The sequence below is a fragment of the Anser brachyrhynchus genome (assembly GCF_964034855.1).
Source record: "Anser brachyrhynchus genome assembly, chromosome: 1".
NCBI classification, from domain to species: domain Eukaryota; kingdom Metazoa; phylum Chordata; class Aves; order Anseriformes; family Anatidae; genus Anser; species Anser brachyrhynchus.
In genome coordinates, this window is record NC_137694.1 from 90,370,222 (window position 1) to 90,393,472 (window position 23,251).

Genomic DNA, 23,251 nt, shown 5'->3' on the forward strand with positions numbered 1-23,251 from the left:
TTATAGTATGTATAGTAAAAGACCAGCAATAATCATAAGAGAGCATTGGAACTTCAGAAGCACTCTGCTCATTCACTTAAGATTCTTTCGTGCTTAACAATGGCAACAAATTCACAGCTCACCATCTTCTCCCTTCTTCTTTGCCATCCTTGTTTGATTTTTTTTTTTTAAGCACATGGTAAAGGCTTTGAAATCTCTAATCCTTTGTCAAATTCGGATTAAAATGGTTAGTGAGGTCAAAAGTTTATTCGAGCAGGAGATGAACAGACAACGTGATCACATAAATCTTATCTTCAAAGGACAGCATGAAAATACACCATTTAAAATGTAAAAGCCAATTCTTATCTGTTCTTAAGTGTATCTTAATCCACCATGGGAAAAAAAAAAGAAAATTGTCTTGATCTATTCATTACATATTGTTTTATAAGAATAGGAATTAGACAATCTGCTTAATAAATATTTAGTCCATTCTTATTTGAAATATATCTTGTCTTTGAATAACTGGAAAATCCCTGTGGTTTTTTTTTCCTTTTTTTTTTTTTTTTTGAAATCATCAAATTGCTCTTTGCTGCTAGTTCATTATTATTTCTTTTAAATACCTGAAAATCTGCATTACCCAGGGTAAGCCTTTTCTTCAGGTCCTCACTACTGAGAGGTATGTGGTTGCATGCATGATTTTTGCTGAGCTGGGTCCCAGGAAGGAAGGAAGGAAGGGGCCCTTCTCCTTCCCTTCCCTGGTGGTGACCTTCCTCAAACCCGGGGACGAGGCTGCACGATGTGATCTGATGGCAGCCAGTCACACGCGCTTGCATTTGGCATTTCTTATACTCTTCCAAATGTAGATTTCTTTTCCTTTCTTCTTTTAATTGGAAGTGTTTTCAGCTGTCCTTCACTCTCTAACTGGCTGGGACGAACCAAGCAGTACCTTCTCAGTGCCAGTATTCTGAATTGACTCTTGTTATCTGACACTATTTTTGGATTTCTCTATATAGATTATTTCCCTCTTATTTATTTATTTCTGGCTGACATATACCAGCATTCATCTGAACATGCCGATGAATGTAATCTGCTGTCTGTAATTAGACTTTTTTTTAATTAAAACAGACGAAGATGAGTTATTTACATGAAATCAGCTTTGCTACTAAGAAACCTTTATTGGTATTTACATGATTGCCTACTGCACATTTGCTCTTATAATTATGCACATTAGCTCTTAATGGAATGAAAAGGGCACTAGGACCAAATGTTTTTAATCTGCTACATTTGCATTCCAAAATTGCCAAATAGGTGCTCCGCTGAAGACAATTTTTCAATGGAATAGTGAACACGGGTTTTGTTCACCTAAAGCATGAAGGTGCACTCATCCTCCTATTTTTTTTTCCAATTGTACTAAATGTGAATAAAAAAAAAGACTAAAGCAACTTAATAGTAGGTAAATCTCCTTTGAAAAGATAATACTTCTAAGCAATGAAAAAAGAAAAAAAAAAAAAACACCTGCAGTTAAGCACAGATCTCTTTAAAGTTAGTGAAGTTCTCTGACAAAACAACAGACTGTCATGGAATAAAAGGGCTTTTAGAGAATGCAATTATACTATACTCTTAAACCAACTTACACCTTTTTTTCTTTGCCTCTCCCTTTCCCTTCCCTCCCTCCCCGTCCTAACAAAACCATCCTAGAAACTGAAAAGGAAGAATTGCTGGGTTTACAGGATGATGAAATATAGGAAAGTAATTCTGGAGGGAAAAAAAAAAAGTCAGCTTTCTTACACTTCAGCTGAGAGAAGAATAAGATGTTCACATCTAACTGCAGTACTAAGTTGTACTCACTCTGCCATCCTAAACACATCTTCTTAGTTACCCCTTCGTAAGTGAATTCAGTGTTGCTTCCCTCTGCACTGAAATGCATTAATACAAGTACGAAGGGTCACCTGAATGGCAGAAAAATGTCGTTTATTTACTGCCAAGAGGCACGTAATTGCAATACCTGTAAGCAGTCTCACCAAAGCCTGAAAAATAGACTGACCTCAGGAAACGATCTGTATTCAAACTTAAGCAATTCTTCTTACATAGGACTGGTTAAAACAAACAAGTCCCTTCTTCCCCACCCAAAACATCAGAAGGGACTGAAAGGTTTACAATGCAAGTCCATCATGCTTCTTGTGTTTCAGACTATCTAGGGAACACAGCTTCAGAAACCCTACTTGGGATTTTAAGACATTTTCAAAGGAGCTCTCAGTTGGTTCTCAGTTTTCAGCAAAGACAGGTCTCTCTATGGAGATTTGAGAGAGATGTCCGAGTCCTTTGCTCAAGAGCAGATGAAAATACCCTAGTTACTTCCTCCATCTACACTTGCCAAAACTGATAGATGTAATTTTCTAGCATTTCCACCTAGCTCTCATTCTAAGCAGCTGTACAGTACAAATGTCTTGTTTATATGACCAGCCCTGACATTCATATTTTCAGATACATAGCCTGTGAATTGTCTATAAATGAACCACAATCCTGTGATTTACAAGCAGTGTAAATTACAACACAAGCTAATCTGCTTCTCACTCTTTGTGGAAATAGAGCGTGCTTAGTGCTCCTGGGACTGAAACTTTACCATCCTCTGAGGTACAGGCAAAGGGCTTAGAGCTCTCCTAGACTTCCCTCTGACAGGTCATGACTATATCAGTCAGCCAAAGTTTGACAACTATGTAGCCTTCCAAAGAAAACTGAAGAGAATGATAATTATATGATAAAACGTGGCAAAAGGGCACTGTTGATATGACAAAAAAAAAAAAAACAAGCATCACCTCTGACACCTCTCTTAGGAGCTCCGTCGTTGAAAGCGGGGCTGCTGCTGTGTTCACCAACAACTTAGGGCTCATTAAGGAGCAGTCACGGACCTGATTCACTTCAAGGAATCCCTTTGGACACGTAAAGCATACTGCAAAGACTCCAAATTTTTTCAAGTATCACAAATATGCCATCCATTCCTGCCAAGTCTCATATCTTCTCATCCTCCCTGTTCAACTTTTCAAGGCCATCAATCAATAAAGTCATTAAACTCATGATTACATTTCATATATGCATAAAATATGGGTTGTTTACAACATCCTGCTTGTCAAGCAATTAAAAAGCTGCAGACGTTCATAAAACTTAAGGTAGAGGAAATGAAGCAAATCTGAACCTTCCATAAACAGCCATCTGTCTATCATGTAATAGGGGTGAGGAGAATGCCTGCGAACCCATTCTGGTAAGAAAGCACGCAAGAATTGGTGGGCCAGCTTACCCAGGACTCGGAGATGTCCCTGAATGTCACTGCGGGTTCCCGCAGATGTCGCGTGTATGCTGACAGGATGTCATTGGCACCAGTTTCTGCTCCTTAAAGATCTGCCTGCTTAACATCATGGCAGCAATCACTCCTGTGCCTCTTTCAGGAGAAGGAGGAAATACTCACAGGAAATCGCAGTAAACAGTAGCTTACAGTAGTAAAGAAGAAGAAATATTAAATCTGTAAGATGACCCAGTAGAGAACAAATGAAGAGTTTTACCGTGGACCCACTGGGTCTCTCTCTGCAAGAGACAGGTGCAGTTTTACAGACTACATAAACAACTTTGTGCTAGCCCAGAAATTAAGTTTTCATGTTCATGAAAAACCTTGCTTGCTAATTAATGAACAGAATACATAGATCTGATTGCCAGGGTGTTCTTTAAATAATAATAATAATAATAATAATAATAATATAAAAACAAAAAAACTCACAAACCTTGAAACAACAAACTCTTTTCGAGGATTTCAACTGATGTTTATAAACTAAACTGCATTATTATTTTTACATTTTGGGACTCCTGATTTGTACCAAATTTAACGTGGCAGGGCGTAAATATAGGCAATAATGGGGGAAAATTCAAAACAGCAGCTTTTTGAGTAAAGCTCAGTTTCCAAAATATTACTCTGGCTTTCTTTTTTAATAACCTGTATTAAAAGAAATGGTAGCCTGGAGATTGTGTGCTAACCATAAAAAAAGTAAGAGCAGTAGATTCTTTTAAATTCTGAACACACAGAAGTTAATGGTATTTCAAAACATACTGCTTCAGGTGCTGACGGTACAGAAAAACAAGGTAATCTACTACGCTAATGTCCCAGCATCTTTTGCATATTACACTTTAAAAAGAGAAAGCAGTACAAGAAAGAATAAAAAAAAAGGACACAATGGGAGGTACACAAGCTTGATTTGGTCAGTGGTACAAAACCCACTTATTTACAGATTATAGACAAGCGTTCAGTACACAGTTTATAAGGCACAGTGATACCTCATTATTAGCAACATTTCAGAACAAGACTAGTTTGATTATGCAATGCTGAGGCACAACAGCTATTGGTACTAACACTCTAAAGGAACTTCAGGATGAGCTTAATCTGTTCATGTTTAGGGAAAAGAAAAAAAAAAAGCTCTTAAAAGGCCATCTACCATTCTTAGGTTACCGGCACCTTTGATAGGATGCCTCTTTCATTGCTGGAAGAAGTCGTCTCTGAGACTCCTTCTTTTTCATATCTACTACTACTTGAAAATTAAATAGAATCTGATCAAGCAAACTGCACTTGCTCTTCAATAATACATTGAGTTTGCAGCTACGGTATAAGCTTTAAAGTTCACAAATTTGGATGCAGTGAAATTTCAAAGGCCTCCTCCTCTAGATAATAGTGTCATCTCACCAAACTTTGGCTTAAATGTAGTCATGCAACAGTGCAACGCTGCCAGAAGACTTCTCAGACACTGAAAGAACTGTGGCTTCTAGGCAGGGACACGTGAGACTTGATGAAACATGAGGATAAACAATTTAATGAATAAATAATTAACACATAATTAAAGCATTATTTAAACAGGTTTGTATTAGCTGTGTGCATACTATAGCTCTCTTAGGGCTTTTCTGAGACCTAGTGGGCCTGAGTTGCTAACTTTTTGCATCTTGCATGCAGATCTTTGTCATCCTAAAGTTAAAAGTGAGCTGCTACCAGGTGAACGGAGTAGCATCTCTTGAGCTATTGAAAATTAAAAGAGATAAACAGTAACAAAGACCCAACCAGTTCCCTCTTCAAATTATCATAAAATGTTACCACTGTTACTGAAAATTCTTTGTGTTTGCAAAACCTTCCTTCCTACAGGATAATTGATTCGGGACCTCACCAACCTGTAAATTAGGAATATCATTACTGCAATGAACTAACTAAAGCTGGTGCAACAGGTTAGGTTCTGTGAGAGTTGAAATGTAATTTCTGTGTGTACGCAAGTAATATTAAAAATGGTTTCTAGAAGATGGGATCCTCCCATCGATACTCTGCACATCAGAAATGGGGAGAGGCAGATTTGATGAAGTGTGGGAGATTTTCTGCTTTTTCTTCACTGCGAAATTATGCAAAGAAGGTCCTGACACATCACAGCAACTGTGCCTCCATAGAAAAGGGATGGTACACCTTCACTCCACACTGTGACTAGGATGTGTGCCTAGATGTATTACATTTCTCAAATCCCGAGGTAATGTGGAAACACAGAAGAAAGTGAAGAGGGGCTAAAGTCTCTTCCACTCAGAATCAGTGCTCACAAGAGTGCTCTTAACACTGCCACCCAGGAACTGGTAGGACTGAGGCTGTATTTAGCCTTGCATGGAAACTGAAAAGGAGAAGGACCTTCTGTGATCCCCTGTATTGTCAAATCAGCCACCTTTCCCTGAAGATTTCTGTACCAATACCTTCTTCCTCATTCACTGCCATCAGCCTGGTTTTCTAATAGGCTAGTTGGTCACTATATCTATTCCTGAGACTTCATTACTTGATAAGTAAACCCCTTAGTTTGACAGGAGCTGACAGCAGATGAATTCATACATATAAAGTGCAGAGAAAAGTTTTCCAAATTAGTCAGAAATGTTTGGTCAAAAAAGACAGCTTTGTGAATCATTGTCACTGTAAAAATATAATACAGAGCTGAAACTTGTATATCAGAACTCATAAATTAACTCACCTACCAACAACAAGAGCTATAAAAATGAATTACCTGAACTTGCTTCCATGATACAAACCCTCCAGTCCAAGTCTACTGCTTATTAGTACCAAATAAATGAATATTTACACTTTTGTGACTTTTACAATTCTCTCTGCTTGCCCGAACAGGAATACTGTATATGTCACTACTTGTGACATTGCATTTATCTTATTATTAAACAAAACCATAGTTTCAAAGAGGTATGAATTCTTCATGTACCCTCAGACAGCCCCCCCTAAAGCTACAATTAATCCTCAAACTACAGCTTCCTTTTCTTCCAGTTGCAGAATCAATGCCCTTGACTACGTGGAAAGAAATGTCTTCAACTGAGTATCTAGAAAGTGGGAAATCGTACGCACTGTGGTGCACGTTGCATACAGACTCAGCAGTGTAAAAACATTAAAATCTATTTAGGTTAGCAGAAAAAAACAGAAGATTGTGGAAGGCCTGAGACTCAATTGTCTTTATTTGCTTCAAAAGTGAAAGACCCCAAACTAACTCATTTTTCCAATGAAAGGGGATGAAGCTTCTATACAGATAATTATTCTAAGATATACTCCCATAATTTTCCACATAGCAGGAGAGTTTGCATAGTGCTAACTTAGAAGCCACCCACAACTTCTTGCTTTCCTGACTATGTAGCTTTTGTGAACTGAAAATAAAAATCTGTATCTTTTTTGCAGTTTCAATAAAGTTTCACAAAACCTAGTTCTCTGAACATAACTTTGGTAACTTTTCTGACTATAACTTTAACATGAAGGAAGAAAAAGTGAAGCATTCTGAAAAGTGGAAGGAATATATATATATATATATATAAAAAAGCAGTAGCTGTTGAAAAACTTTTCTGTTTTATGTATGCCAAATAATTGCAATGGCATATGAGACCTCCCCCTCTATTATCTTTGTATTTCAGAGATTAGATGTCACAAACATTTTAGAAAAGCATTATAAACATTTCACAGGATTGACGGTAATGTAGTTGCTAGAGCTGGTTGCAATTCCCTGGCAAAACAAAGATCTGACAGAAAACACTAGATCACTGAAATGTTTCATTCAAATCAGTGGCAGGAGGGAATCACGAGGGATTTGCTCCAGAGCACCAAACAGTGAAAACTATGAAGTCCATGACCCAAGGACAGACATACCCTTGCTTATAACCCTGTAGATACAAAACTCTCCATTTGGTCTTTGCAGCTGACAGCCTTAGTTTTGCAGCTGCTAGAAGCAATGACTGACAAATGCAATAATTTCACTGAGCAGCTGCAGTATCCAGGACTCCTATGGGTCACCAGAAAATAAAAAAAAAATTAAAAAAAAAAAAAAAAAAAAAGAGAGAGAAAAGAAGTTGGGAATGGTAGTCCTCCAGGCACCCAAAGGAACCTGGTTTCCAGCCAGCTCTAAAAGCCATCTCTCGGCAGAAAAGCCCTGCATAACAAGTGTTGATCCTTAGCTACTGCATCTGGCAATGTTACTAAATGAGTCCTTGACACATTAAGTTCTGGATCTGCTGTGTCTGCACACATTTGTAGCTTGGAAACTACATCTAGATATATCTGCTTTATTTAGCATGACATTGTCCTCTTCAGAAATATGTCAGTGTAATATTAAATGAGGTGCTGTGGGGAATAATAATAATAATAATAATAAATCAATTTCTTTTTTCTGGACATTCCAAACCACTTGCATTCTCTTAAGTCAATGCCAGCTTGCACGTCTCCCCTTCTCTTACCACGTCTAGAGTCCAGTTTAACCCACTCCCTCAAGAGAGAAGAAACATACTTTGCCATATCAGATAGGGAAAAGAGTATATGGGATCTAATAATGCTACTGCTGATTTCTGAAATGAATAAACAAAAGTACAGCATAATAAGATAAAGAAGTGTCACCGAAACTTTAACATTTATTTCTTTTTAAGCAATTACTGGGGAACATAACCACACTTGCTACAGACCATATTGTAGGAAACCTTAATTAAAATGAAAAGTATCAGAATAACAAATGTACCTCTGTTAAAGAACGGTGCAGAAATGAGGAAGGCAGCAGAGGAGGAAACAATAAAGTAATAGTTACTTCAACTACTCAGAGAGCTTTATAAAAATCAGTGAATGTGCAAAGTGACTCTTCCAAAGACAAGTCAAGTGCTCTGCTTTAATCCTGGTTAATACAAAGAATTCACAAATAGTCAGTTGTGCGTAATCTTAACCAGACAAGCAATCTTCTGTGTTTAAAAGACGCCATGAAAAGAGTTGTCTTGTGGGGGACATTAATGAATATTAAAAACTCTGCATTCAAATTTAATTTCCCATACTTCTCCTATTGCAAGATTAGCACTTTTTTTTTTTCCTTTAGGAATCTGTACCTGAAATTGTCTTGGGTTTTAGCAGGAAATACACATATGATTTAACCAGTAGCATCACTGGAAAGACGTACAGTCAATTTTTTGATAGTACTTTGACAAACACCCTGTCCCCACTAGCCAGAAGTGTCCTAGTGATGATAGGAGGAGGGCCATGCTGGTGGAAGAGTTTCTGGTGCTGTAAGAGGGCTCTTAGGTTCTTCATATTCTTGCCATTTTGCCTGCCTGAAGGAAGCAAGAAGAGATGAGATCAGAGTGCCAAGAGAGGAAGGCCTCAGAAAGTCAGGGACAGGAGCAGAATACTTCGTTCATGAAGATTTATACCCTTTTCCTATCACAGCTTCGCTGGCAGTGCAAGGCAGTTTTCTCCTTCCCGTAAGTCTGTGCTTACCTACAGGTTTCATTAGCAGATTGAGGAACAGAGTGGCATAAATGTTAATTTTACTGTAATATCCCATACCATTTATCTGATGTGACATTAGAAATACTTGAATATTCATGATTTCTTTGCTTGATGGTATTTTTTGACTTCTAATTGTGTGCAAAGCTATAAGAGACTGCAGTCTTAAGAACTATTGGTTGAAAGCAAACACCCCGTGGTGGCGCTCCTTCAGAGAGCAATTAATTCTGTGCCTCCTACAAAGAAAGACATCTTTAACACGTACCTCCAAAATTTCAAAAGACAAAGTTGTTGTATGGCACCTGGTTTGTCAAAAAACCTTTAAGGTCACCTTTCCTTTTGCTTTTCTCTCTTCTTCTCTCCCTCTAAAGAAAACCTGAATTTCATATTCATATTTAGAATTATAGAAATGTCTGTATTGCACCTTTATATATATATATATATATATAAGCACTGAAATCCAAATGTAATAGGTAAAAGTATATTTCTATTTCAGCCAGCATATATATATATATATATTTTTGACAAAGTCCCTCATCAAAGCTCTTACAGAAACCAAGCTGCCTTGGACAATAAAGAAAGCCTGCAATGCATTTATAACTGCTCAAAAAGTAGGAGATGAAGGCTGTGTGTGACAGAATTCCTCAAGTGCAGCTTTGTCATTATTTCATTACTACCTCCTACGCTGGAAGAGCAGGTAAATAAAATCAGCTCCTTATTGGAGAGAGCTAAAGATCTAAGATCTCTTTGATCATAATTGACTATAGGGTTTCCTTTTCAGCATGTGGAAAAAAAGCACAGAAGTGTTTCTTTGAGGTGAGAGTATGCTGGGGATTTTTTACATTATCTTATGTACTGTTTGATTTGTTATTTTTTTCTGTGGCATTTCTGAGGTAACAAACAAAAACTCCTCAGGTTGATATTAAAAAACCTTATTACCAAAATATTTCTTGTATGGCTTTGAAGCAGGATCCCTTTTTCCCTTGGAACATGTGAAAGTGTTATTGTTAAAAACTGAAACTCATTTCCTGTATTTAATTGTCCAAGGTAACAAAGCTCACTGCTTTGTCTGAGTACCCAGACACCAGGCTCATCAATCAATGCAATCTTAACCCAATTCTTATAATTAACCATTGATAGTTGATTTTCTTTGATCATACTTGGTTCCCTTGCCCAAAACACCTAGGAGAAAGGGGCACATTTATTTTCTTCTATTTGTAATGAGCTTGAGACAGTCTCTGTCTAAATAACATAAATGACCTCTGTTCCTTCATACCCTGAACTTCATGGTGTTTGGAAATAATGCCTCTCTAAATCAAACCTTTACCAATAAGAAAGTAACAGCAGTATGGGTACAGATCAAGAAATGCTAGCAGCTGTGATATACAGATATGGTACTGCGATTCAACAGCCACAGTAGGTCACATTGAGCTTTATTCTAACATAACACTCCTGACCAGAGTTAATTTGCAAGAGTACTCTGGTCCTCAGACACATCAGCAACTGATGATCTCCATCTTCTTAGCTTGGGTTAAACTAACCTCTAAATTTAATTAGTACCAAAGATTATTTAATGATCTCTTCTCTAACTCGTCACTGGACAATAACTGTGATAGTTGCTATCCTGGGAAATATCAAAGCCAAAATGCATACTACAGATGTCGGTTAAGAAGAAAATAAACATGGCATTCTGCTTTTGCACGATTTTTTTTTTAAGGTATAAGGATTTCACTTTTTTTTTTCCCAAAATAATTTTCATTATAGATTGCTACTACCCTGTTACAGAAACAGAGTTTTATCCTCTCAATTATACTGCTGCATTTGCATTGAATCAAATAAATCTACATGTTGATAGGAAGTGTTGTGCAGACAGATTTATCATGTTTCAAATAAAGTTTTAGGAAGAAATACATGATTTTCTGTTATTCTACCGTAGCTGATCAACTTGAAGATTTTTATTGGATTTTGCATGGCTTTTTTTTTCCCCGTTAAGATCTGAAGGTGAATTACCTAGTTATTAAAAGCATTTTTATATCCTAAAATCCTACAGAGCCCTTAAACCCACACAGCCCTAAGGCAAACTCTACCAAGTTCACAGAGTTCTGATGTCCAGTGACAACTGTATAAACCTACAAGGCTCCAGTGCCTCACGGTACCTCTTTAATGTTCATATAGCCCAAGGGCAGCCTTCTCCATCACAGCATGGCCAGAAGGCAAAATGGCCAGTAGGAGCAAGCAGGATGATGGAGGGAGGAAGACTTCAGGGTATCAGATGGGGAAGGCTTGGCACTGGGGATGGGGCAGGCGGTGAAGAACGGGTGTGCCTGCCCCTATGGAGTCTGCAGATGCTGTAGGTATCCCTGTCCCTGTGAGCAGAGATATCGTCTGTGACACATGTACAAAACAGTCTATCAGATTCTTATTTGGATATGAGTTTGTGTGCTTCTTGCTGCCTATCTTCAAGGCAGGAAGAGTTCACTCACTCTATTCACCATGAGCAGGATAAAAAACATAACATAAAAGGATACAATTCAATTCAATATGCTGCAGCAATTAGGAAAATGTAAGTGAACTTAAAATTTGAAGCTACTGTGGTTGGTCTGATACAAAGAACTCATGAGGCAAAACACACGGAAGTGGAAGAAAAAGATGCCATATATGATTTTTAACACCACCACAGTACAAACAGTGAAGGATTCCTCAACTTTCCCTCAGTTGTACCAAGCGCATTCACGCAATGCCAGAGCATTCAAGAGTTTATGCTTTAAAGACATTGCAAGAGTTGATAGATGACTACAAGAAAGCAGAGATACTAAAATAAAACAAGCGCCATTAGCTGAGGAATCCAGCCTCTTCTCAGCTACTTGAGCATTGTTAGGAGTTCTGGGCATAGAGACAGACCGCAAGCAAGCAAGCAAGCATATTCTCCGTAATCACCAGTGACAGGACCTGTGGGAATGGTGTTAAGCTGAGGCGGGGAAGTTTAGGCTGGACATCAGGAAGAGGTTCTTCACTGAGAGGGTGGTCACACACTGAAACAGGCTCCCCAGTGAAGTAGTCACTGCATCAAGCCTGTCTGAATTTAAGAAGCGATTGGACTGTGTGCTTAGTCTAAAATTTTGGGTAGACCTGCGCGGTGCCAGGAGTTGGACTTGATGAACCTTATGGGTCCCTTCCAACTCGGGATATTCTATGATTCTATGATCCTATGATCAAAGTCGATCAGAAAATCTATATTTCTGAGCACTGCTGAATTAGTGAAAACCATTCCCCAAACGTTTTGTTACTTCCTGTCAAATTAAAACCAAAGCTGGAAAATTGATCCCAGGAGAACAAAAAAAAAAAAAAATCATTTCTCTGCCTACGGTTTTAGATTCAGGGTTGGATTAGTACTCTTGTTGAAAACAACAGTAGATAAAATGAAATGTTTAGAGACAAGAAAGGAGAAAGACATGGAGTATAGAGAAAGAAATGCTGGCTGGATTTTCTTCATAACGTGAAACAGTCCTTGATTCATAAAGTCATGGCATCACTGCATTGAGGGCAATGCAACATGAATACTTATATTCACTTTAAGAAATGGTTGAAATCATTGGATTTATTTTACAAGAGCTCCCAGTTACTATGGCTGTAGGAACTCCTTGAGTAGCATATCCAAACATGCTATAAGGTTTAGACTGCTTTTAATAATGATGGAAAGCAGGAAAGGAAACTCTCCATTATCACATCAGAAAAGTAACATTTTAATTCTTGCTTAGCTAGTTTATTTGGATTCAGCCTTAGTGCTAGACTTGGAGTAGCCATCCTTGAGTTTCATAAGGAACTAACTTTATCTTTATTGATATTTGTGGCAGAAGGCGTACCTACCCACAGTGAAAAATTCTCTATCACAAAAGATTTTTTTCTTATCACATGTAAGAATAATGCCAGCATGAAAATCCAGTTCCACCAATTCTACCAGGCTTCAATACAAGAGAACTAAGCAGGTAAATATAACATCCACAAAACACATACTTTTTTCATGAGAGGAAAGATATTCTACCTATTCAAAGGTGAGCATGTAAAAGCCCTGTCACAAATGGCAAGCATGTTTCCACAGGTATTTAGATTTCAGTATGCTCCATATGTGATTGATAAGCAAACTTGGGAAAATAAAGTTCTTAGCTTTTCTGCATGGGTAAGTTTAGAAAGGGGTGGAGGAGGAAACATGCCTCTGGGAAAGAAAAGCTAGGGTTCTACAAAGAGGAAAAGGCAGGTCAGACCTAATCTCCAGTATCTTTTCAGGCTATAAAATAAAGTAGCAATTCACATCACTTCAGAGGAAGCAAATATCATAACATAATATCACAGACACATTGATGGGTTGACATGAGAAAAAAAATAATCCATCAGCTGATATGGTTTGTCTGACATCGAGTCTGGGGAGCGGGGTCTGATGGCTCTGGCCTAACCAGCTGATGGAAATTTTATGAACTTGGACAGCAGAGGTTTCGACTTTGTGGGTGAAACTGTGCAACAGAAACACTTTCATTTGATTCAATTCATTGGAGTATTGATTTTCGGGGTTGATGATTTATTAACGTAACATTCGGTACAGTTGGATCTCCCAGTAATGATGATGCTGTTACTGACACTGCAAATAAATCGCTGTAAATCTAACAGAACAGGAGTGCTTAGCTAACAAACTGGATGTGCTGGATTTTCAAAAGCTTGGGAAATCCCACTAAGTGAGATAGTGACTTTTTTTTCCCCCTAGTAGGAAGTATTCTCCCTTTTGACAACATTGGACAGAGGAGAGGTTTACATAAACACATTGGGGACTGCATAGCCTCATTTTTTATCTAAATTCGATTGAACGCTCAAATTGTGCCTTACACATCTAATTTAACTTCTTCACTGCAATAGCAGTCATACATGAAAATCAGGCAGTGACCTAGAAAAATGAACAACTAACCATCAATGCATATGCTTAGCTGTCTTGTATGGAAGAGTCATGACAGTTCTAACCATAAACAATATATACAAGTGAATCTAAACTGACCACATTTTAAAAAGGCTGCATTATGACCTACATGCTTCTTGGTGACATTGTTTGTCAACAAATAGACAGACACATCTTCTACTGAATACTTCAGTAGGCTAGATGGACTCAGAAGATTTCTGACATTTCCTCTGGGGAGGTACAAGTCATGGGGATATGCAAAATCAGAAAGAAATGTCAGCAAATCAGATGTTCTCTTTGAACAGTCCCAATGAGAATGACAAAAAGAAACTTGAAAAAAAAATCAATCCAGTCCTACAGTAGCTATGACTAAGTTAATTGGGTAGCAAACAAGCATCTTTTCCCATACAAAAGGAGCTCTTCAGATTTAACGCCATTCTCTCTGACCAAAACATTCACATTTAGCACAGTGCTTTATGTACTGGCATGAAATATAAAAAGGATAGAATTTAAGGACTTGACTAGACTTGGAAACGAATTTGTCTCTTGGTCCAGTCACTTGCGGTACTGTACCTTCAAACCATTTCCTTTTAACAAAGAACTGCTGCAGTGGGCTGTATAAGATGCATTATCTCAACTGTGGTGTCAAGAGTTGGGTTTCTGCTGCACCTCCCATATGACTTTTTTCTCTCTGTTGGACTTTATAGGATGGCTTAGAAAAGCTCTGGGAACACAGAAGACAAGTATGGATCCCTCTGTTCCCTAGTCATCTCTTTCGCGTCTATCTGACAAACACCTCACAGAGCACCTACCACTGAGGTACACAAAAGTTCACAGACCAGGAGGATTTTCCTTCGCCAGCATTTTTGTGCTTCTTTGTCTGCTGACAACAATTTTCAACACACATCATTTTAATTAAGGTTGTACTTGAGGGTAGGCAGATCTTTGTTTTCTTCGCACGGGGAAATAAGTGTGACCAAGATCATCATGGTTCTACATACCACGGAAGTAATAACGCTGCTTCATCAGCCTGCTGCTGTATTACTACTCCATAATCACTTTTAGACTGCCCAAGATGAGATCTAAAACAAAATGTAGACCAACCTCAGTGGTAAACAAAGATGCACTAAATGAACAGTAGCATTACACATTATGAAAATCCATTTCTACAAGCTAAATTACAGGAAGCTAATAACTTCACAAGGGGATCATGTCTTCTTTTCTGCCAAGGCCAACCACTTTCTTTTGCTGCCTAACAAACTCAATTTTCAAACACTTTTTTTTTTTTTTTTTTACTGTGAGAAAATAACCTCAAGTAAGCATAATATGCTACAAGCAATTCTGCCTACTGAAATTACATCTCAGGTACCGGTACATAGAAATTCCTCAAAAATTCTGGCTCTAATTAAGCTCAACTGTAAATAAGCTGCAAAACTGAAAATTAATTTGTCACATTTAGTCATAGCCTTGACAAGAGGCATAAAGAAGTGTCTACCCTGAGAGACCCAGAGCACCCTACCACATTGCTCCACAGTTATACTCGAGAGGTGATCAATTAGCTAAAGCTCATTAGAAGATTCACCACACTCTACAGCAGGGTCAGATCAGCAGTACAGAGCAGGTCAGTGTCCATGTAGTTCTCTTCCATACTCTCTCTCCAATGAGTCAGGGACTTATGTCACAAGATGCTAAGAAAATTCTTAAGAATATGGGTAACGTCTGGCTTCTTAAAAATTGTAGGCAACTCAGAATGAAACAGACGTTTAAAAAAACAAACAAACAAAAAAAAACAAAACAGTGAGTGGGAACAAATTTCCCCACTTCTGTGTTTATTCAGGATTGGTTCTCTCTCTCAGACTGGCACCTAGCCCAGCACCTTCACACAATCCCCCTTGCTTCCTCAGCTGCCCACCTCATACCAGGCTGGGTGTTGCACCTTGCTCCTCTTTGCAGTCCCTCATCTTCTGCCAAGAATTTTGTGGACTTTCAGTCATGTATCTGCTGTTACTTCTTGGCACAGAGAGAAAGGAGATAACTGAGGACTGCTCTCATCTTTTAAAACTCGCATAGCTTTGCTGTTCCTACTAACAAGAATGCAAAATTAGCTACATTGCTCATTTCACAGACTTGGTTCTTTCTTAGAGGAAAAAAATGACCAGAGCTCAGAAGGTTAAAAAGAGTGTGCCTATGTGGGAGGAAAGGTAGCAAAATGCAGAAGACACATACACCTCTTCAGAAAACTCACTGATTCAAATTATGTACTGTGTAGGAATTTGAAGGCTTTGCTGATTATGCAGGGCTAGATGTCTAAATATGCTTCTTTTTCACTTTTGTATAATGTTGAGATCTTGGGGCTAAAAATCTGTGCTTGGCTGAATATAACATATTAGGCTCTCAGTAAAGTCACAACAACAACAAAAAAATCACTTTTAAAAGGGGTGGGGTTGATGATGAGAGATACCAGTTATGTAAAAGAAGCTTATTTAAAGGTAAAGAACTGGCTTTGATACATATTTATCTTTAACCCTGGCAGCTGTCATGGCTTTAGTGGTAGCATAGCATGGAAAACCCACAAGATCTTCACTGTCCCAGGCGGGGAGCAGCAACCACCGCCTCCTCCTACTGAGGGAGCAGAGAAGGAGAGGTTGTCATACAAGTGCCACCACAACAGCAGCAGTATGAGGAAGGGGGAGAGCAAATTCAACTGGTCAGTAAATCCAAGATTGCTCTAAGACTGCAGCCCTGCACTGAGAACATATTTCCTTGCTTCTGCAGATGAATGCAGAAAACATGCATTATGCTGAAATCCATGTAATGGTAGTGCTTAAAGACTGCTAGATAACTGATGTGGGTAGGAACAGCTGGGTTCTTGAGCAGAGGAGCAGGTGGAGAGAAAGGCATCCCAGTTATTCTCACCATTTTTTCTTAACTACTAACGGACTTCTCTGACACTGATCTCTGGTTGGTCCAAGATACCCAGACTGCACATCTTGAGATGCTTGTTAGTACTTTAAAAAGCCAACATATGAGCATATATAAGCATTCACACAGATTGGGGAGGAAAAAAAAAAGAAAAAGAAGCCCTAATTGAAAACCTGACTATTTACTTTGGTTGATCACGTGGAGTAGCACTTACTTAAAAGCGTAACCACAGTAAATCCAGGGGAGTGAAATTTATATCTGTTTTATTCCAGATATGGCAACTCTATCATGTATAATTAATCTCCTTCACAACCATCTACTCTGATGGACTTGACTCTGTGAGCTCCTTTGTCACCAGTACGTTAATGTCAGGGAGCCACTTTCTGCTGACAGTGACAAAGCTGTAAATCTGAGGTAAGTGTCTTCATCAGAGATGAGTGTAAAGACATGTAGGATTTGTCCCAGTCAATCTGCCTCAAGCCCCATGCATACAGGAGGCTGTAGGAAGACTCTCTTTGCCTGCAGAGGTTTTGGATCAGGCTCCATGTGAATGACTGCTCTCAGAGACAACAAGGCAAGCCTGCAAAAGCAGGGCTGGATTAGTATTTACAAGCCAAGCTAAAGGAGCTGCAGTTGCTTTCCCCAGGTTCCCTTCACGAGGAGAGTGCCTATATTAGGCAGCCTTGGTCACTCTCTGGGTGAGCCTCTTCACTCATGAAACAGGGAACCTAGTGAGATGAGCTGAACAGGATGGCATGCATTGGTCCTTCAACCTGCACAGTGCTAACACTTGGTCGGCTTATTTCTACCAACTTATTGGCTCCACATGCAATGCTCCTCTTGACAGCAAAGTGATGTCCCCATTGATGTTATAAGTGGGATCATTCACTTAGAGTTAGGCAAGTGCTCTTGTATCTGGCTGCACATCAGCCTTTTATGGCCCCAAATCTGATTCCATGAGATGAGTCAGTGAATGGCAAAAAATAACGTAAGATGAATCATTGAAATGCCCAAAGAAAAGCCCAAATCTGATGATGAGAAGATGAAATTGTCTTGGCGGGTGCTTGATTAGAATGCCTGTTAGACTAAAGGATGACCTATAATTACGAAGGAGTCCTTCCCTAAGAAGTGGGAGAGATCAAATCTTACCTTAACACAGGCATCATTGCAATCAGTTGGAATTACATGGGAAGAACAAGAGCCAGGCAGAAAAGCATAAACAGATTAAAAGAAAAAGTGATTATTTTAGTAATTAAACATTTCTTAACTGAAATTACATGAAATGCAAAAGCAGCATGAAAGGTCAGCAGAGATTTTTGAAAGAGTGCTCAAGAGATAGTGAAGGGGGGGGGGGGGGGGGAAGCAATTAAACACAGAGATAGAAGGTTATGATGCATAGAAGATTATTCCAAACAAGTGGCTGGCAGCAACAAACTGCATTGTTTTGAATGTTTAATTAATAAAATGATCTTTTTCATTAACCGTTGCCACTGGGGAAGACGGATTGGAAAAAAACACGCAGAAAACAAAACAGACACATTTCTTCCTTGCTTGTATTTATATATATGTAGAAATCTGAAGAGCAAAACTAATCATTTATTTCCTGTATAAAGGGATCAGTATGAATACATGGTTGTCACTAATGCTGCATGTGCAGGTCAAGTTTCCTAAATAGCACTGGGATATGGGAGAGAAAGGTCCTTCTGAGATGAGCCATGAAGCCCCCGACTGAATCTCTGCTTGAACTTTGAGAGCCTGCAATGAAGGGGCAGCGAGGAGCTTTGACTCCACTACTTTGATTGCAAAGCCATTCCTGAACCTCACTCGCGTCTTATTTCAGAGCATGACCTTCAACCATTTTGGAGACGCTTCCAAGAAACACAAGCTCTTGAGCTCAAATGGTAAGCTCCCGTGCATGACACCACTACTGAACAAGACGTGCACACTAATTGCCTGTGGACCAGAAGCCGTAAGATCCACTGATTATCTGGTATGTTTCCAATTTCTTTTTATTCCTCTCCTCAAAACTGCCAGTTCACTTTGACACAAGCCACTACTTCTTTCCCTGTGCTTCTCCCCTCTCCCCAGTGATTTGACATATATCCAACTGTTGCAGTAAAATCTTGACCCTTGCAATCAAATTGACTTCTTCCCTAACATTGCCTAACTCACAGCATGGGAAAGAGGAACCAAGGTAGCAACAGGAAAGCTCTCTTGGTCTTCTCTCAGGTGTTCGTAGACACCTGATATGACCAGCATCAGCTTCCACCAGCAGTTGAAAGCCCATATTTTCCCCACAGCTTGATCTCAAACGTGGTCAGGCTATGATCGGTGAAGATATAATTCAATTAGAATCAGCCATTGAATACAAAAGGCTTTCCTGGCTACGTACAAGCAGCAGGTTTTCCAAACATATACAACTTATCCTTAGTCAGTCAGACTTCCCGAGGGATGTACCTGATCCAAACACATCTCTGTTCCCAGATTTCACATCCCTTCTGCACATCAAAGATACACAGAACTTTAAAAAAAAAAATAAAATATATATATATATAAATAAAGATTTGCAGTCTGAATTGTTTGGGTAGGCTATAGGATTCTATTTTTATTATTATTATTATTGGTAGCACTCAAATAACAGAAAAAAAAAAAGGCGCCTAAGGCAAATAGCACCCTTAAAGAGACAGAGGTGAGGAGGAAAGGGAAAAAAGTTACCCCAGCACTTAAAACAGCCAAAAGACCTAAGCAACCACAAACAGGCTGTAACAGCCTCATATATAAAACGAGACCTTATTTTTTGTATACACTTCTAACAGATTTAGATAGTTATTTCTCATAAGTCAGAAAGGATAAACAAACTCTTGACAAGCGTAGAGACTGAAGGTGTTTGCTATTCCCTTTTAAAAGGAATAAAAGAGAGCAGGTGGCCTCTGAAAGAAAAAAAAAATTGAATAAAGGGCCAGAGTGTGGACATTCAGGCACGTGCTGTGTATTTGCTGCTTGGTGTGTATTTTGCTATGCCAGCACACTCCCCTTCTGCCTTCAGCATTAGACCACAAGGAAAGCCGAGCTCCTGCTCAGGGCTCTGACATGATCTGTGGTTAAAGCAAGGCCTTGATCAAATACAATTTTTAGACTCTTAGCTTGCAAGAGCGACTTTGTCACACCACATGAATCAGAAGCCCAACTAGAAGCTGTTGTAAATAAAAACACTATAAACAACAACAAGGAAGAATGAAACTTTGATCAAGCTACAGTTAATTGATTAAAATGTCCATTTCATTGTCCTTTCATGTCTAAGCTTCAGAAAACATGAGAGAACAAAACCCAGCATGCAGCAGTAGAAAGAAGGCCGCAAAGGAAAGCCTGGCAAGCAAGCAAAGATTAAAAAGAGAGAGAAAACTAGATTATACAGAATAAACACAGAAACCTACTGTGCTCATGCCCAGAAGCTTAACCCAATTCTCCAGCTATGCCACTAAAAGGCAGAGGAATTTATAACCATCAGCAAAACACAGACTCTTATTTGCATTTATTTTTCTCACGGTAACCCTATGAAGCCTTTCTATTGAAAACACAATGAGATTTGTGCAAAACTAACCTAGTATAATGCTTTCAATACGAAATGGATTAAACACAGAAAGGATGTTGACTTATATTCACATGCAACCTGAAAAGAAACCTTGTCTTTAGTTAACAAACCAGGTTTTCCACTCTGTTTATAGTAGAATGACTGTAACAGCAATTTCTCTCTCAGCTGAGAGGTATCAGGATGGTCCCCAGATTCAATCATTCTCAAAGACTTTCAGGTATTAACAGCTCCAAGGGCCAGTGAAAAACTTCAAGACGCTTATAAGCAGCCAGAAAGCTTATGGGCTCCTTTTCTTGTGCAGTCAAAAGAGAAAACTCCCTCCAACATCCCAATCCTTCATCTTCCCCCGGACAATTCAGAGCCCTGATACTTCAGCTTCAGCTCTCAATCCTCCTTCAGGAGAGGCAAGGCTCCCTCCACAGTCCAGACAGAAAGCCTAGGGACATCTGCCTCACTTACCAAAGTCCATCCTTCCTAATTACCCCTTCTCAGCCTTCGAAGCCTACTTGGCTCTAAACCCACTTGTGTTTTGGCTTTATTTAAGAATTTGAGATGAAAGAGTAATCTGAGACTGAGAGCTGCTCTTGGAAAAAATCCAGGTGGTCATGTTTTTATGTACAGAATAGTTCCCTTATTTTTTCATTGTTAATAAAAACATCCCACTTGGATGTGCCTCAGGGTCATTTGAGCTCTGCAATGGGTTCAGCACTTGAGTGGAGGAAGGAGAAAGACATCCAGGTGTAACCCACCCAGTTTCAAACTCCAGGAGAGCAGGGGCCTGAAGTAAATCAGCAATGGTGGAAGATAAAATGGCATATTCTTCCACAAGTTACAGGTACTGAAACTATCATGACCGGTAACAGGGCTGACAACATCTCAGGGTAGTAGCTGCTACAGGGCAGCACAATTACTTAATTCAGACGTGTACATTATACATATAGGTGTACAGCCAAAAAAAGTGTGTAAAACCTTACTTATCACCCTGAGAGGGCCTGACACTTGGCTCTCCTGTCTCCTTGTAAATCATTGTACAAATTTACTAAACATGTTTGTTATTAAAACTTAACTAATTGATCTCTATACCTAGTTAGTGTTAGACTCTTTTCTATCTGCATGAATTACAAAGCTTTTTCCAGCCATGAGTCACCAGCATCATTGTAGCAAAATGTGGGCAAGAACTAACAAGTTGAATTATTTATTTAGAAAACTGGCCCAGGATTAAGTTTTATTAATGCAGCTTCCATTTCTAACTTTTTTGTTATTATTATTTTTGGGGACAGTTGGTGAAGTCCTGCATGTGTGATTTCTGTACTCTGTCTTAGAAGAAAAACATGGAGCACCAAAGCAAGTAGTGCAATTACAGCTACACACACTACAACATTCTTAGATGATATTTGCTGTTTACCTCCAGCCAATTACTCTATATTTAGTCAAGAAAATAATTTGATCAAAACAGGGACTGCATCAATATATTTCTGGTCACACAGTTCAAACTGAGTCAGAGTTGAAACAGTGATGTGATGCACTGGGTTGTTCTTCAAATTGGAATTGTTCTCTTAAGTTTGAAAATTCTAACATTTCCTTGCAAAACAATGGTTTTACTTCATTTATTCTGCATGGACATCTCCAGCCCAGATTTCTGTCTGCCTTAAGGCCCTTTTTCCTCTGTTGTAGGATAATTACCCCGCTGTTCCTTCCTCTTGTAGCCACTGTTTTCTGCAGAAAGCCTTTTCAAAGGCTGTAAAGGTAAGCCTGACTTCTCTGCTCCTGCTTTCCCCTTTCTTTTCTTTCTATATTACCTGTTCTGCACTTCCTATTTACTCGCTTGCAATCTGCAAGTCAGCAGCTAGGTGACAGGGAGTGGAGCTGCCCCTTGTATCACCACTTGCTTCGGGGAGTGCTGCTGGGCCCCAGAAAAGTGGGAAATTCATTTTCAGAGCAGATGTGGAGTCCGTGGCTTCCTATGACATAAACTCAATCTCTCTGATTTCCCAGCACCTTCTTGACTAGGATTTCTTCTCAGCTCAGCCTCTCTAGTTATGCCTGCACTATAACTCACACACCTGCAGCACTTTATGGCATGAACCCTCAACCTATTATGTTCCTTGCTTTTTGCCACACATTCCAATCACACACAATGCTTCAAAATTGATCAAATTTAAGTCTATGCTGAGAGGGGAGGAAAAAAAAAAAGTCTATTTTAAACTTCTTAGTGCTGCATCAAAATATACAGAATAAGTAAGGTCTAGTTGTCACAGTAACTGACATGTTTGCAAGCCACAGTGATTGCTGTCATCTCTAGACTTTCCCCCCTGCCCCCAAAATAGGAGAAAATCTGCTAGTGGTATGAATGACAGACAGAATTACAGACATTGATTAAGACAGAAACGTTTTTGTGGGTCACGGCATCAGCAAAGCTTTGCATTGTCACAGAAAGGGAGCTCGCTAGGCCCTCAGTCCTGAGAAGGCAAGCGGCAAGTATTCGAGAGATGGGGAGAACGTGATCGGCAGTATGATTTATGTGCTGGGTAATTTTTGCCCAGGTGAATATCTGGACATAATTTGCTTGCCAAGTAGAAATGTATGGGCAACAGCCAAAGCCATGCATGAGAACTGCTGAAGTATTTGCCAAAACCAAGTGTCCATACTCCTACTAAATCACATTGAAATCCCTCTCCCTCTGGACATTGGTGAAATCAATGCTGGCCATAACCAAGTGACCGATTAACCAGCATCAGTCCTCACTGGGACTCCACTTAAGAGCACTACTTTCTGGCCAACATACACAAAAGGAGAGGGATGCCAGATGCCTTGGGAACAGCATAAGATGGAAGGCATAAGATACTTCTCCCATCTTTCACAGCATCTATCAATCTGTTGTTCAGAATTTCCTGAAGCCTGTGGAGGTAAGGCTGAGTTTAACTGCCCTCGTAACTTGCCTTCTTCTCCATGAAGGCATTTGAACCTATGCAAACTTTGAGCCTCCACACCCTGAGACAGCTGGGTTCTCTTG

General features: G+C 39.2%; 1 long non-coding RNA gene across 16 annotated transcripts in view; it reads right to left on the minus strand.

Moving 5' to 3' along the window:
• Positions 1-23,251, minus strand: part of LOC308197272 — a 247,706-nt gene that overhangs the window by 63,241 nt on the left and 161,214 nt on the right. The window contains exon 6 of one of the 16 annotated variants that reach the window (XR_013952720.1): positions 7,896-8,607. The exons of the other annotated variants lie outside the window; for them this stretch is intronic. This is a non-coding gene — a long non-coding RNA (uncharacterized lncRNA). Of the gene's footprint in view, positions 1-7,895; positions 8,608-23,251 lie in introns of those variants that run through there. 16 annotated transcript variants of the gene reach the window in all.